General features: G+C 42.2%; 1 protein-coding gene across 2 annotated transcripts in view; it reads right to left on the bottom strand.

The window, feature by feature from the left end:
• The window catches only part of LOC138633749 (protein eva-1 homolog A), a 71,972-nt gene that overhangs the window by 19,176 nt on the left and 40,524 nt on the right, over positions 1–12,272 (bottom strand). Inside the window, exon 1 of one of the 2 annotated variants that reach the window (XM_069720157.1) lies at positions 8,203–8,288. The exons of the other annotated variant lie outside the window; for it this stretch is intronic. The gene's annotated coding sequence lies outside the window, so the exon portion shown is untranslated. Of the gene's footprint in view, positions 1–8,202; positions 8,289–12,272 lie in introns of those variants that run through there. 2 annotated transcript variants of the gene reach the window in all.

Here is a 12,272-nt window from a genome sequence, read left to right as displayed (position 1 = left end):
ATCATAAACCCTATAATAGCACACACACACCTCAAGAGTAGCAGGAACCAAATCGGGCACTGGTGTCATATTGCAGACAGGAAACAGATGGCCTGCTGGGAAAAAAGCAGAAAAAAAAGCACGCCAAAGAAGGCCAGCAGAGAGAAGGCCTCCCTCCCTCTTTTTCTCCCTCCATCTCTTCAACCGTCATCTCGTCATCCTCGGTTGGAAAGGAAAAGGAAGAGTGAGGCCGTCGCAGTGCTTGGAGCGTAGATCAGTGGGTTCTGGCTCCAGATCAGAGCGATGGAGTTCTCTGGGAGATTTTTAAATAACAGCCCAGCATGGCTCTACTGTTCTGTACTGGGCTGGGCTGGGACTCAAAGCCTGCAGGCTATTTAAGACAGACTGGAGGACACATCCCCATTGGTGAAAATATATTTTAAGCCTTCAGGGAATAATATTGCTGTCAAGTGCAGCATTTAACATTAACACCACCAATATAAGTTCTACTTAGAATATGTTCAACTGAATTAGTGAACTTTAACAATTTTAAAGTTTCTACAGTTCATGTAAAGAATAGTTTGACATTTATAGAAATAAATTTAGTGCTTTCTTGCAGAGAGTTGGATGAGAATATGAACATCTGTGGTAGTCACTCAGCTGGTGCAACACTAGCTTAGCCTGATGACTAGTAGCGGGGGGGGGTTGACAGCTAGTCTGGTATTTATACTGATATTAAAGTTTACTTCCTCCATCTTGACCCCATGGCCTTTTCCTGGGACACAGGACTGACTCATCAGCTGCTGATGACAGATAACCTTTGACCCTAAAAACAATTAGAGATCAATATTGTCCCGAGTAGAGCCACCCTTTCACAGAGGACACATTGATGAGTGGCCTGACCCTGGCTGCTTGAGGTCGTGATCCATCACATGTTTACTTGGGCTGTGTGTGCTGTGTTTTCCAAATCGCCAGTCTTAGATCTTTATCATGGTTAAGCTCTCGTGTCAAGACCATGTCAGATCATCTGAAATCCAGGCAGTCTCCAAAGATTTCCAGTCAAGGAATCTGAAAGATTTAAGGCGTAATCAATTAATTGGCTGATGTCAAGCTTTTCTACTTGAGCACATAATGGAACTAAACTCAGAGTTGAGTATTTGAATCTAACCAGATAAGCAGATAAATGCTTCATTTTTGATATGTAATGATGCAATATGTAGAGTCAAGCTTCTCCACACTTTTCACATTCAATTTGTAATGTTTATCTTACAGACTTACTATACATGTCAAACATTATTATACTCTTGTTCAGTTTACTTGCAAGTATGCTTTAATCCAATATCCTGTATCAACAAATCACCTTAAAACTATGTTTTTTTATTCCAACATCAGTCGATTTTTATTGTATGCTAAATATTGCCAGCGCATGTTAAACTTAAGACATCAATAAGACAAATCCAGCCCTAAAGCTCAGCGCCTTACTGTACATATTATTTGCCAAAATTTACATCACAGCAGATGTTCTCCCTTCATCCAGCAGACATGTGAAAACCTGCCACACATCTGCAGATAGTCATTTAATGCTTCATTCAAAAACCCTGGGCTGTAAAATCTACAGACATCATTAAGCATGTGTGCTAATTTCTAAAACCTGAAATATAGCAGTGATACAACTACTAAGGCAATGCAACCCAAAACACATGTTTACTGTATACTGAAACCTACTAAATGTGGCCTGACTTAAAACACATGTTTAGATTGAAACCTCTTCTCAAAATCTCTGCACTGAGATGCTGAGTCTTTATTGAAGTTGCACCCTGTAATCCTACTGCATAACATTTCAACCTTTATTGGAAGTCTCGGTGGATTGTTGAAGAGTGTTTGGGCTTTCTGAAAGTCTCCAGACCTCTAATAAGGAGTTGACTAAGCCAAAACATAAAAACTAACACTGGGCCTCATTCACTAACGGTGCGTGCGCGCAAATCTATGCTTCAACCGTGCATATGGACATTTGAGACACAAATCCGGGATTCAGCAATAATCCTCTTTCCCGAATTTGTTCGTACTCTGCGGACAAATTTAGGATGACTTCACACCATGCGTACGAACAAATGATGACTGCCTGGCTGTCTTAGAAAATGTAAACACAAACTTTTCAGCACATTAAAACAAACTGCATTCATTAAAAAAGGATTTAGGAAACGACAATATTGGAAACCGTTAATTTACTAATGCATTGACCAAATGTTTTTAATAGGCATTAAATTGACGCCCTTTAATCCATATCAATTATTTTCTAAATTAAAATATTCACATGTATTCACATATTCACAGATAATTGCAAATACCATATTAATTCTGAAATAATTGACCTGTGGCTACTCCTGCTGGATGTCAACACTTTCACCCTCATTTCTAGGACATATTCCGCTTATGTTGGATGTTAATACGTTAATAATTGCTGCCAGCGTCTCATCCTGTCCATCAGATCAGGTGCTCCTTGTCCTCCACCTGTTTCCTTCTTTCTTTTGGTCTGTGATGCGTTCTTTGCGTCAACTTTAATATCAAACCATTTTTTTCATGAAGAAGTACTGTGTCAGTGTGCTAATTGCAGAGCACAGCTGTCAATTTAGAATAATTCTGATTCACTAACATTTGCATGGTGGTGAACGACAAATCTCAGAACAAATTGAGTTTAATGGGGGGTGAGGCAGGGTGAGTCGAGGCGGAGGAGAGAGGAAGGCGAAGACAGCGTTGTAAAAACACACCACCTGCTAGTCCATGCCGGTCCCCATGAAGAGAACAGCAGCCTTAACGCTGTTACACTCGAACATTACAAATGGCAGCATTTCATTTCATCTGGACTTCATTCTTAAAATGTCAGCTTCAAGAGTTGTCTCAGTTATCTCATTAATTTGGCATTTGTCTTTCAGAAATCCCAACAAATCCTGCGACCCATATGACCATGTAGGATATGTTTGTCTTCTGCACCCGGTCGCATGCAACCTTTGCTGTCATAGCAACAGTAAATGCTGTTAAAAAAAATAAATTGTCCAAACTTCTGGTTAGAGACTGTAGCGGACACCGGTCTCCTGCGCCCAGCGTTACGTAACCTTTGTTGTCGTGATAACAGGAAATGTGACTTAAAAATAAATCTGTCCCAACTCGTGGTTGGCGATGGGAAGAGAACACCAGTGTCCTGCAGCCAGGTCCACCGGACCGTCCACCCAACCAACAAGGAAAAACTCACTTTACATAGCTGACATCTGAACTGGGGCACTTCTTTTTTTATAGATTTAAAAAAAAAAAAAAAAAAAAAAATTAATTACCGCTAGAGGTCGCTTAACGTTAAAAAAAAATGTTGCACAAACAACCTAAGGTTTCATTTTTGGGGGGATGACTCTCAGGACTACAGAGCAGAGTGACTGCAAGTAAGAAATAATGATGTCCAATGTTAATGTGTTTGGAACCACGTTGGGTAACTGTAAACGAACGTATAATCCCTTTCTAGCATTCAAAAGGTGTCAACTGCCAATATAAACTGCGGCGTCAAACACCATCCATCCTTAAGTCCGGGCAGGTTAAGACATTCACAGGTATTGGTAGATACCAGTTGACCCACGTCTGATACGCACAAACCCGGTCAGACAGGCAAGTGAGCAAACATACACACCTTTGGCAAAACCCTGACATGAACACACGTAGTTGGTATGCACCTCAACACTGGTCTTATTCTGCTTTCCTCATGGCGCAATACTCTGGTTTAATGAAATGGGTTACTATGAAGGATCCTTTAAGGCCAACACATCCAGGAAAACACACACTCCCTCCCTCCCTCCCTCAGGAGCGCAGTGTCCTTCACCCGTACCACGGTGCCTTGGAGAGAAAATTAATTTTCCTGGGTGAGCGTTGCTTGTTAAAGGGCAACTAAAAAAAAAAGAGGCAGAAACTCAACTGAATAAAGCCTTTCAGGAGGTTCTCTGGCATGCTGTTCACATGTCCACTTCTTCCAGACCTCAGCATGAAGTGGACACGCACATTTTATACCTGCAAACTGATATTAGTCAACTCGATGTGCTTTACACCGATGCAAAGTTATTCTTCCTGGATGAGCACAAAGGAACTTTCCCTCTTGAGCAGATAGATTGGAAAACAGACTTCACGTTTCAGACTCTCCACACTCATTATTCTGCGCAGTGAAGCTCGTCGAAGTATTATAACAAGAAGTAAAACCCGGGAGGGCATTAAAATTAAGTCCAAAGACAATGCAAGAATGAGCAGAAAGGCTTATTAACAACTCTAGGATGAATGCTCTTCCTTCTTTGTTCTCTATAGCACCTTGACTTAATGCATCACTGAATATATGTGTGTGTGTGTGTGTGTGTGTGTGTGTGTGTGTGTGTGTGTGTGTGTGTGTGTGTGTGTGTGTGTGTGTGTGTGTGTGTGTGTGTGTGTGTGTGTGTGTGTGTGTGTGTGTGTGTGTTCATTTTCTGTGCACCCAGCATGTCTCAGTCGGTTTTTCCCCTCACTCACCTCGGTGACCTTTTAATTGTGCTGCGATCCAGAGGACTTACCCCCGACAATCTCACGGGGAGATAAATTACTCCCCACAGCTATGAGACTCCTCAAATCTCTCCATCCTGGACCAGTCGAGGCAATAACACAGACATCAGAGGAGGGATACCATCCATGTCAAAGTACAAAGAACTGGCTCGGCAGGACACGAAAAGTTAAGTACTTTCCAATAAAATATAAGCGAGCAGCTCAACTTTTTGGAAGCAAAATCGTCAAAATTTGAACCCAAATATTGTTTTGTAAAGTTAGCTTGTTAACAGACAACTACAGTATATCTGCTACTAGGCACCCAAACTCGGGGGTCGAGTCATGGCTGATGCCCAGGACACGAGAGATATACAATAAGAGACAGGAGGGAACTGTGGCCAAGGCTGTACAGATAATGGCAAGGCGATGTATAGGTATCACCGAGATGGTGGTGGGGAGGGGTGAGCAGGGAGGGACATGGGGGACAGGAGGACCCCAGCACACTGCAAGCAGCTGCATGTTGGTGCTGAAGAATGTTAGGAGGTTTTGTTGGGGGAGTGGAGTGGGGGAGGGGGGGGGGGCACATCTGCTTTGGCTATCAGAGACCTCCTCACCCTCCCTGTACATGTCAAAATTACTATTATTTTTGAATATTTTTTTTTTTAAAGAGACTCATTGTGGAGGGACGGAAAGAGGGAAGGAAGGTCAGTATAGGAAGGAAGGAAAAATGAAAACACCCCTGAAGGAGAGCTGAAGCCATTAGGAATGCATGCAGAGCTTCAAAAACAGAGAACAGAGAAGAAAAGGATAAAAATCAAATCAAGGGTAGAGAAAAAAAAAAAGAGGGGTTGGAGAGAGGCTTTGCTTTTGCTGTGAGAGAACCAGGCCAAAGCTTAGTACAGTGCCAGGTTCCATTCAGACTAGACAAAGTAAATAAAACCACTTGATGAAAAAGAGCAAAAGGAAGCGAACGAATGGTGGAAAGAGCTCCGCAAGCGGGGGGGGGGGGGGGACGACCTCTGTGAAGCTATGAAGACGAGGGGAGAGGGAAAGAGAAGGTCTGGCTTTCTGTTTTCACAACTGAGCGGTCGATGTTATCTGATGGCCGGGACACAGATTTACGCAGATTATCACAGCAATGGCAAACATGAAGTCACATCTGCGTATAGGAAGGAGGAAAGAGGTAGAGGGAAAGAGACAGAAAGACACAGAGGCCCGTTAATCATTTCTACCATCATCTCAATCTCTACGAAAGACATTCAAGGGAACTAATCTGGAATAATAAACAAGAGCGAGTTAACATCCAGCTAATCGAAATGTGCGCTGCCGGGCTCAGTCCCGTTCCTGTGCCGTCGGCCTGCCCTCTCTTCTCGTAACCCAAACCCACACACTAATTCATAAATTACAAACAAAGACTCCCTTGTGGTTTGGGAGGGACGGGGCCGTCGCTGCAAACCGGCGCTACGGGGGAACAGCTACACGTCAATTAAAGAGGGAAACCCGGCTGGGGAGGCGAGGTAGGTGTGGATGCATGCGCACACTAACAGGCTCACACTCTTCCAGTCGGGTAAACACGGAGGCACAGACCTACTGTATACGCACATTCACAACAAGCAGGGAAACCCACACGCCATTTGGAAGCCATCTAAACAAGTTTGTAATTTCGGAGTCCAGGAACTGACTGCGCCATTGTCTGGTCTGAGCGGCTCGCTGGGTTTCTCAGGCCTGTTTATGAGGGGGTGACGTGTGTTGGGGTTGCAGAGTGTGAACCGCCGGGAGCAAAGCCTGCATTTGTGCACAAGACGGGCCTCTGTGAGAAAACACTCGCGCCGGTGCACGTAGATTAAACAGTCAGATGAAGATTAATCTCAGAACACCATGACGATGAAGTGATGAGACTGCAAATCCTGGAGCATCTCAGCTTTCATGTTCCCACAAGTGATACGACACCACGAGATTTATGAGTGCATTGACAGCTGGACGATGAAACTAGTTTATTTAATAATAACCAACATAGTGAATTACTTATTGACGAAATTTGCTGTAAAATAATTTTACATTTTCAATAAATAAATCACATATAACTAATCTAAAATATTGTTTGCAGTTTTGTCAGATATTTTCAGAACGTTTGATTTCCCTTTTGTCATAATCCATTATTCGACTTACTGTTTTAGCTCTAAAAGCAAATAATCAGCCTACTTTCCAGTCCAGAAATGCACAATTTTTAATTGGTTATATGGTCTTGACAAGCACAAAGTAAACCAGAAAGGAAATGTCAGGTACTGGTGTGATTGATTGAAAAGAGATAAATGTGACCGTGTATTTCGAAATGATCGTAATAAACATGACATCATCTCCGCCAGGCGTATCGTGCAGTATCTAAATCAGAAATGTAGCAAAAACGATCGAAAAACGATCGTTAAATCAGTTGATCAGCAGAAAATCAGTCTACCAGCAATTCTTCTCCTAATATTCTGAGAATGGTTTTCAAGGAAATAAAATCATTTGCTGATTCCCACTTTACAAATGTTTACAGATTTTCTGTGTTTTTCTGTTTTCTGTTATTATTAACTTAATATCTTAGATTTTTGGTCAAAACACCCGTTTTGAAGAGGTCACCTCAGGCTCTAGAAAACCAAAACACCAAATCGTTAATTGATTAATCAAGAAAATAATCAGCAGATGGATTAATAGTGATCGTAGTGTTGGAGCTGCTATTATTATACTTTCAGAGAAAGCGGTGTCAGAAGGTTTTGGAGTGAAAGTGGCCCATTTTCAGGGGAGCTCTGAGTCAGCAGTCAGGACCATTTGGTGTGTGTGAACAGCTTACTGCCCCTGTTGCTTTTACTGTATTATGCAGCCTGCGGTGCGGAGGAGTCAAACTCCTGCCAACAAGAGGTTGTTCCTTCGGGAGAAACACTGACCATCTATGGAAACACACAAGTCGAACGATAGATGGGGGAAAAAAACAAAAACAGGTTTCAATGCTGCTGTTAAAGGTCCCAATAATGATTGACGCACTGCAGATATCTGCTTAGTCATGTTTCTGTGTGTGTGCACTGTTATGTATTATGTGTATCTAAGTTTTACAGTTGTTCCTAAGCTTACCTTGTCTGTTCAAATGTGAGACCTACAGCTCCCTGTCACCATCTAATCTATCTAATCTAATGAATAAAGTAACTACCTAACCTAACCTAATCCAGTCCATCAACCTGGCAAATCTCCCTCAGCTCCTCAACGCTTGTTTCCTCATGTTTCACAGGAATCTTTAGACACACACACACACACACACACACACACACACACACACACACACACACACACACACACACACACACACACACACACACACACACACACACACACACACACACACACACACACACACAATTAGTGCACTCTCAGACCAATCTATCCTCTCATGCATTCTCAACTGCAAGAGCTCGGACAGCAAGGACATTCTTGAGGACTACGCGAGGTGAGGCAAAAGGTAAAAGAGTAAATATGCACAAAAATGACTTTTAACAATTTCAGTTTAATGTCCGTAAGATAGGATAGAAGCAGGATGCTCCCACTGCTAAAGTAACAGGCAACTTTAAAAACTTAAGCAACTTTAAAAACTTAAGACTGCAGCGCAGATTTCAAAGCTGTTCAGACAGAAGACGAAGTGACACTTACACACACATCGCTGAATGGAAAATCCTCCGGGTCCAAGCAGTAACTTCCCCTCTGAGCGTGAGTTGTTTGTATGCGGCTCTCTGTGTTGTCAAACAATCCCTCCTCCTCCTCCTCCTCCTCCTCCTCCTCCTCCTCCTCCTCCTCCTCCTCTGGCCAGGAGAGCTGGAACTAGCTTTGCCGTAAAAACAAGTGAGTGCTCACGTGAATAGTCCAACATGGGTCTTAACAGAATGACCCAAAAAAGGAAAAGAAAGGAGGGAGGGAGTTAGAAAAATAAAAAAGGATAGCCCTTTTTAAGAGGGTCTGCTCCTTTATGGTGACTCCCCCTTTTTAAGCCAAATAAAGTATGAAGAGAGTTTCCTCTTCTTTTTCTTCTTCTCGTCTTCTTCTCTTTTTAGTTTTGCTTTCCTTCCTCCTCTCAGTGAGAGAAAGTTAAACCTTTAGACAACTGGAATGTGACAGCAGGAGAGAGCGAGAAGGAGAATGAAGTGGTGAGGGAGGGAGAGAGGGGGAGAGAGGGAGAGAGGGAGAGAAGTGGGACATGTGTAGTGTCCACCTCCACAGCCCAGTGCTGTGTGAGCCTGCAGTCAGAGGTACAAAGGGGAGGGAAAGAGGGAGGAGGAGGAGGAGGAGGGGGGAGGATATGAGTGTGTGAGAGTCAGGGGAGAGAGAGAGAGAGAGAGAGTGAGAGAGAGAGAGCAATGAAGAAAAAAGTCTGAGTGCAGCTCCAGGAAATGACCTGAGAATTTCACTCAACTCCGCCTGGAAATCTGGGAATGCTGGAAATCTGGGAATGTGCTGCTGCAGAGCTGGAACATGCTGCTGCTCCAGGCTGCGTGTAATTGAACATGCAATGCAGGGTTGGCCAATAAGATCATATATTCCATAAGACAATAGAAATTTGTCAGCAGTCAGCGGTTTGTCCATACCACTATTGTGTTTTTATATATATTGTGTGTCATAATTTCTAAAGATTTTCAAAAAAAAAACGGAGATTCACATTCGTTAGTGACTGGTTACATTTTAGGGAGATTTTATTCATATTGCCGACTTCCTTTTCACACTTGTTTGAAGTTGTTGGAGTTGTTTATTGTGTGTGTGTGTGTGTGTGTGTGTGTGTGTGTGTGTGTGTGTGTGTGTGTGTGTGTGTGTGTGTGTGTGTGTGTGTGTGTGTGTGTGTGTGTGTGTGTGTGTGTGTGTGTGTGTGTGTGTGCATAACGCTCCTAAAGCTGGATCAGCCGGTGAAAGTGGCTCGGTGCGTTTTTGAGATTTGTCATTTCAATGTATTTTTCCAGACATTAAGAGATTTGTAAAGACCTTTTAGTTAGGGTTAGAGAACAGGCTTTTTGTTTCCTGCATTACGGACAGAAATAGGAAAAATGAAATATATCTAATTGCAAACAACGTTAAATTTACTCTCATTTCACCAAAATGCACTGTGTTTCTTTATGAATGTTTGGAGCTGTTGTCATGAAGTGTCTCTTGATCAAGTGATTTTTGTTGACATTGTTTGGGATGTCCTTGTTACAACAACTTTACATTAACCAAGACAACACAACTAACAATTTCTAAGTGTTATGAATAATTTCCTTAACCTCAACAAGAGTGGGATAAGTTCCAAAGGGTTCGGGATATGATGCCAAGTTATCATGACAAACACACCTCAAACTATTTTGACTGCAATAAAAGGGACATAATTGACTCTTAATGATAACAGTCATAAACGGTCCTATCTGTAAGTGGTACAGGTGTCAGTCTTTGAGAGTGAAGTGTTGAAGGCATTACTATGTTTCTTGGTGCTTCTTTGCAGTTAATGGAACAGCAAGGACTATTTAAGTATTGTGTGTGCCATATGTGCACCCGTTTGCAAAAATACTTCACAGCAAAAAAATACTGCAAACAAATCAATAGGATAGCTTTAATTTCATCATCATTTTGGAAAAATATGATCTTCACAAATCCAAATTTATAACCATTAATCATATTTCCAGGCAATATATTTAAACAATGTTTTCTTCAAACACAAGAACAACTTTTTTTCAAATTAAAATCACAAACAAAAAGGGTCGTGCCGGCCTATAAATAAACTTTGTCTGTGGGCACATTGGTTTGTTTTGGAACCATTTTTCTTGCAATTCATGATTACACTTATGACTCAGATCCACAGAGACGTCTTTGTGTATCTTCCCAGATCTACAGTATAATACCAGCTTAAGATGCCCTGGCAATTCCTGCCTTTGACTCCCAACCCCCCCAGACTGCCCCCTCAAAGCACACAAATTCTGCCCTCTCCCTCACAATCTCTTTCTCCCTCTGTCCTCGTCCACCGTATGAAGAAAACTGAAACCAGCCACAGACTGGAAAGCATTAGTCTACCCCCCCCCCCAGCCTCGCCCCACCCCCCATCTGATTCAACACACTCTACATACAAATGAAAACAAGAACGATGTAACGTAACGGAGAAAAAGCAGAGTGTAGTTTTTGCCGTGAGCACAGAATGACAGGAAAACAGTAGTGTACACAGTTTACGAGTTTGTGAAGCTGACAAAGTTGGCAGCGCGTTCTCGTCCAGAGCTTTGCTTATTTGGCAGTTTTCAGACCAACAAAGAAGCAGTTGCACATTTGGGAAAACAAGCCAAGCAAAAACCACAGGACAGGACAGGACAGGGGGAGATGTTTGTGTGTTTGTGCTCTCAGTTTGTATATGTACTGTATAATATGTTTGTGTTTGTCCTTAAGTCCATGCAATCATGTGACTGCATGAATGTTAACTCGACTGCATGTTCCTATTATCCAACATTTCTAAAGAAGACAAGCGTCCCCAAAGCTAAATGCAGAACATTCCTCCACGCTGGAAAGAGCTTCCTATGTTGGGGGCTGGAACAGTTTCAAGGACGTAAGTGGCTTTGACTGTCAGCAGAGCAACAGACCCCAAAATGCTCATCATGAGGCCTTCTATCACCAACTCCAACAGAACCACTGATAATGTGACCTATGGCCTCAATAAAAGTACCACAAAGAGGCCAGGTATGAGACAGAGTAGGCAGTATTGAGTCAGCAGGACAAACAGGATGGAAGATAGATACTGATTATCCATACAGCCATGAGATAGAAGATAAATGGAGGTAGACAAAGCAGGACAGGAATCTAACCAGTGAGCATTTCTGCAAAACAGAAGGTAGACTGCAGGATTTAGACAGAAAGAAAGTTTGCATGTATTGGAGCTTATTTTACGCATCGCAGTCTGCGAGCTAATGCCATGTTTCATATGTTATGTAAAATGCAGATATTGCAAATATTTTTCAGAGTGAGTAGTGACAATATGTGTCAAATCTGTGTCGTGGATAAAAAGGAAGCACTGTTTCCCTGTGATACTGGTCCTAATTGATTGAACACCTGGAACCTAATAAAAAAGAAACACTGCAGTGTTTTCACTGTGTGGGCTTATCTTGAGGTTTGGTTATCGGACGATGATGCACATTTTGTAAACATAGCTGATGAGCTGATATAAATGCCTTAAAAGATATAAGTGCGTTCATCCCCAGTGAGGTCCAAGTTGGCCCTCATCCCATCAAGCTTATCAAGTCGCCCGTGTTATCTGTCTGTATCTTCTTGTTTCTTCCTCATCATGTTTACTAAGCAGTCTGGAAAAGTGGACTCCAACTGTCTGGCTGGCTCACGGTCCAGTTTCCTCTACTACTTTTTTCTCTTTCTCTTCTAAATTAAGGGACTTTTTCAGGTTCCCTGGTAAAAGCCAAAGTGAATAGTTTTCTGTGCAATACAGTGCACCAGTGAGAAAAGGAGCAATGGAAAATTGAAGAGCTCTGAAAATAATCTTCACTCCTATTAGTCATGATTACTGTGGCCAGAAACAAGGCTTTGGGTCATAATTAATGTTTTTTTTTGTTTTTGTTTTTTACACTAACAGGCAGATATTAAGAATCAAGGAGTTAAAACAAATCTCTCAACTGTAATTGAGAAAGTTTGTGGTGTCGTGACAATCGGCCACTTAGTTTTGTTTCAGTTTCTTTTACATGACGGCACTCTTAATAGCCAGTCCAAATTATAGG

This window comes from Brachyistius frenatus, unplaced genomic scaffold, assembly GCF_029030835.1.
Source record: "Brachyistius frenatus isolate BFR_SWC_R1_liver_20210118 unplaced genomic scaffold, ASM2903083v1 Contig_235, whole genome shotgun sequence".
Classification (NCBI taxonomy): domain Eukaryota; kingdom Metazoa; phylum Chordata; class Actinopteri; family Embiotocidae; genus Brachyistius; species Brachyistius frenatus.
The sequence above is the reverse complement of the archived record's forward strand: the minus strand, read 5'-3'. Positions and strand labels throughout refer to the sequence as shown.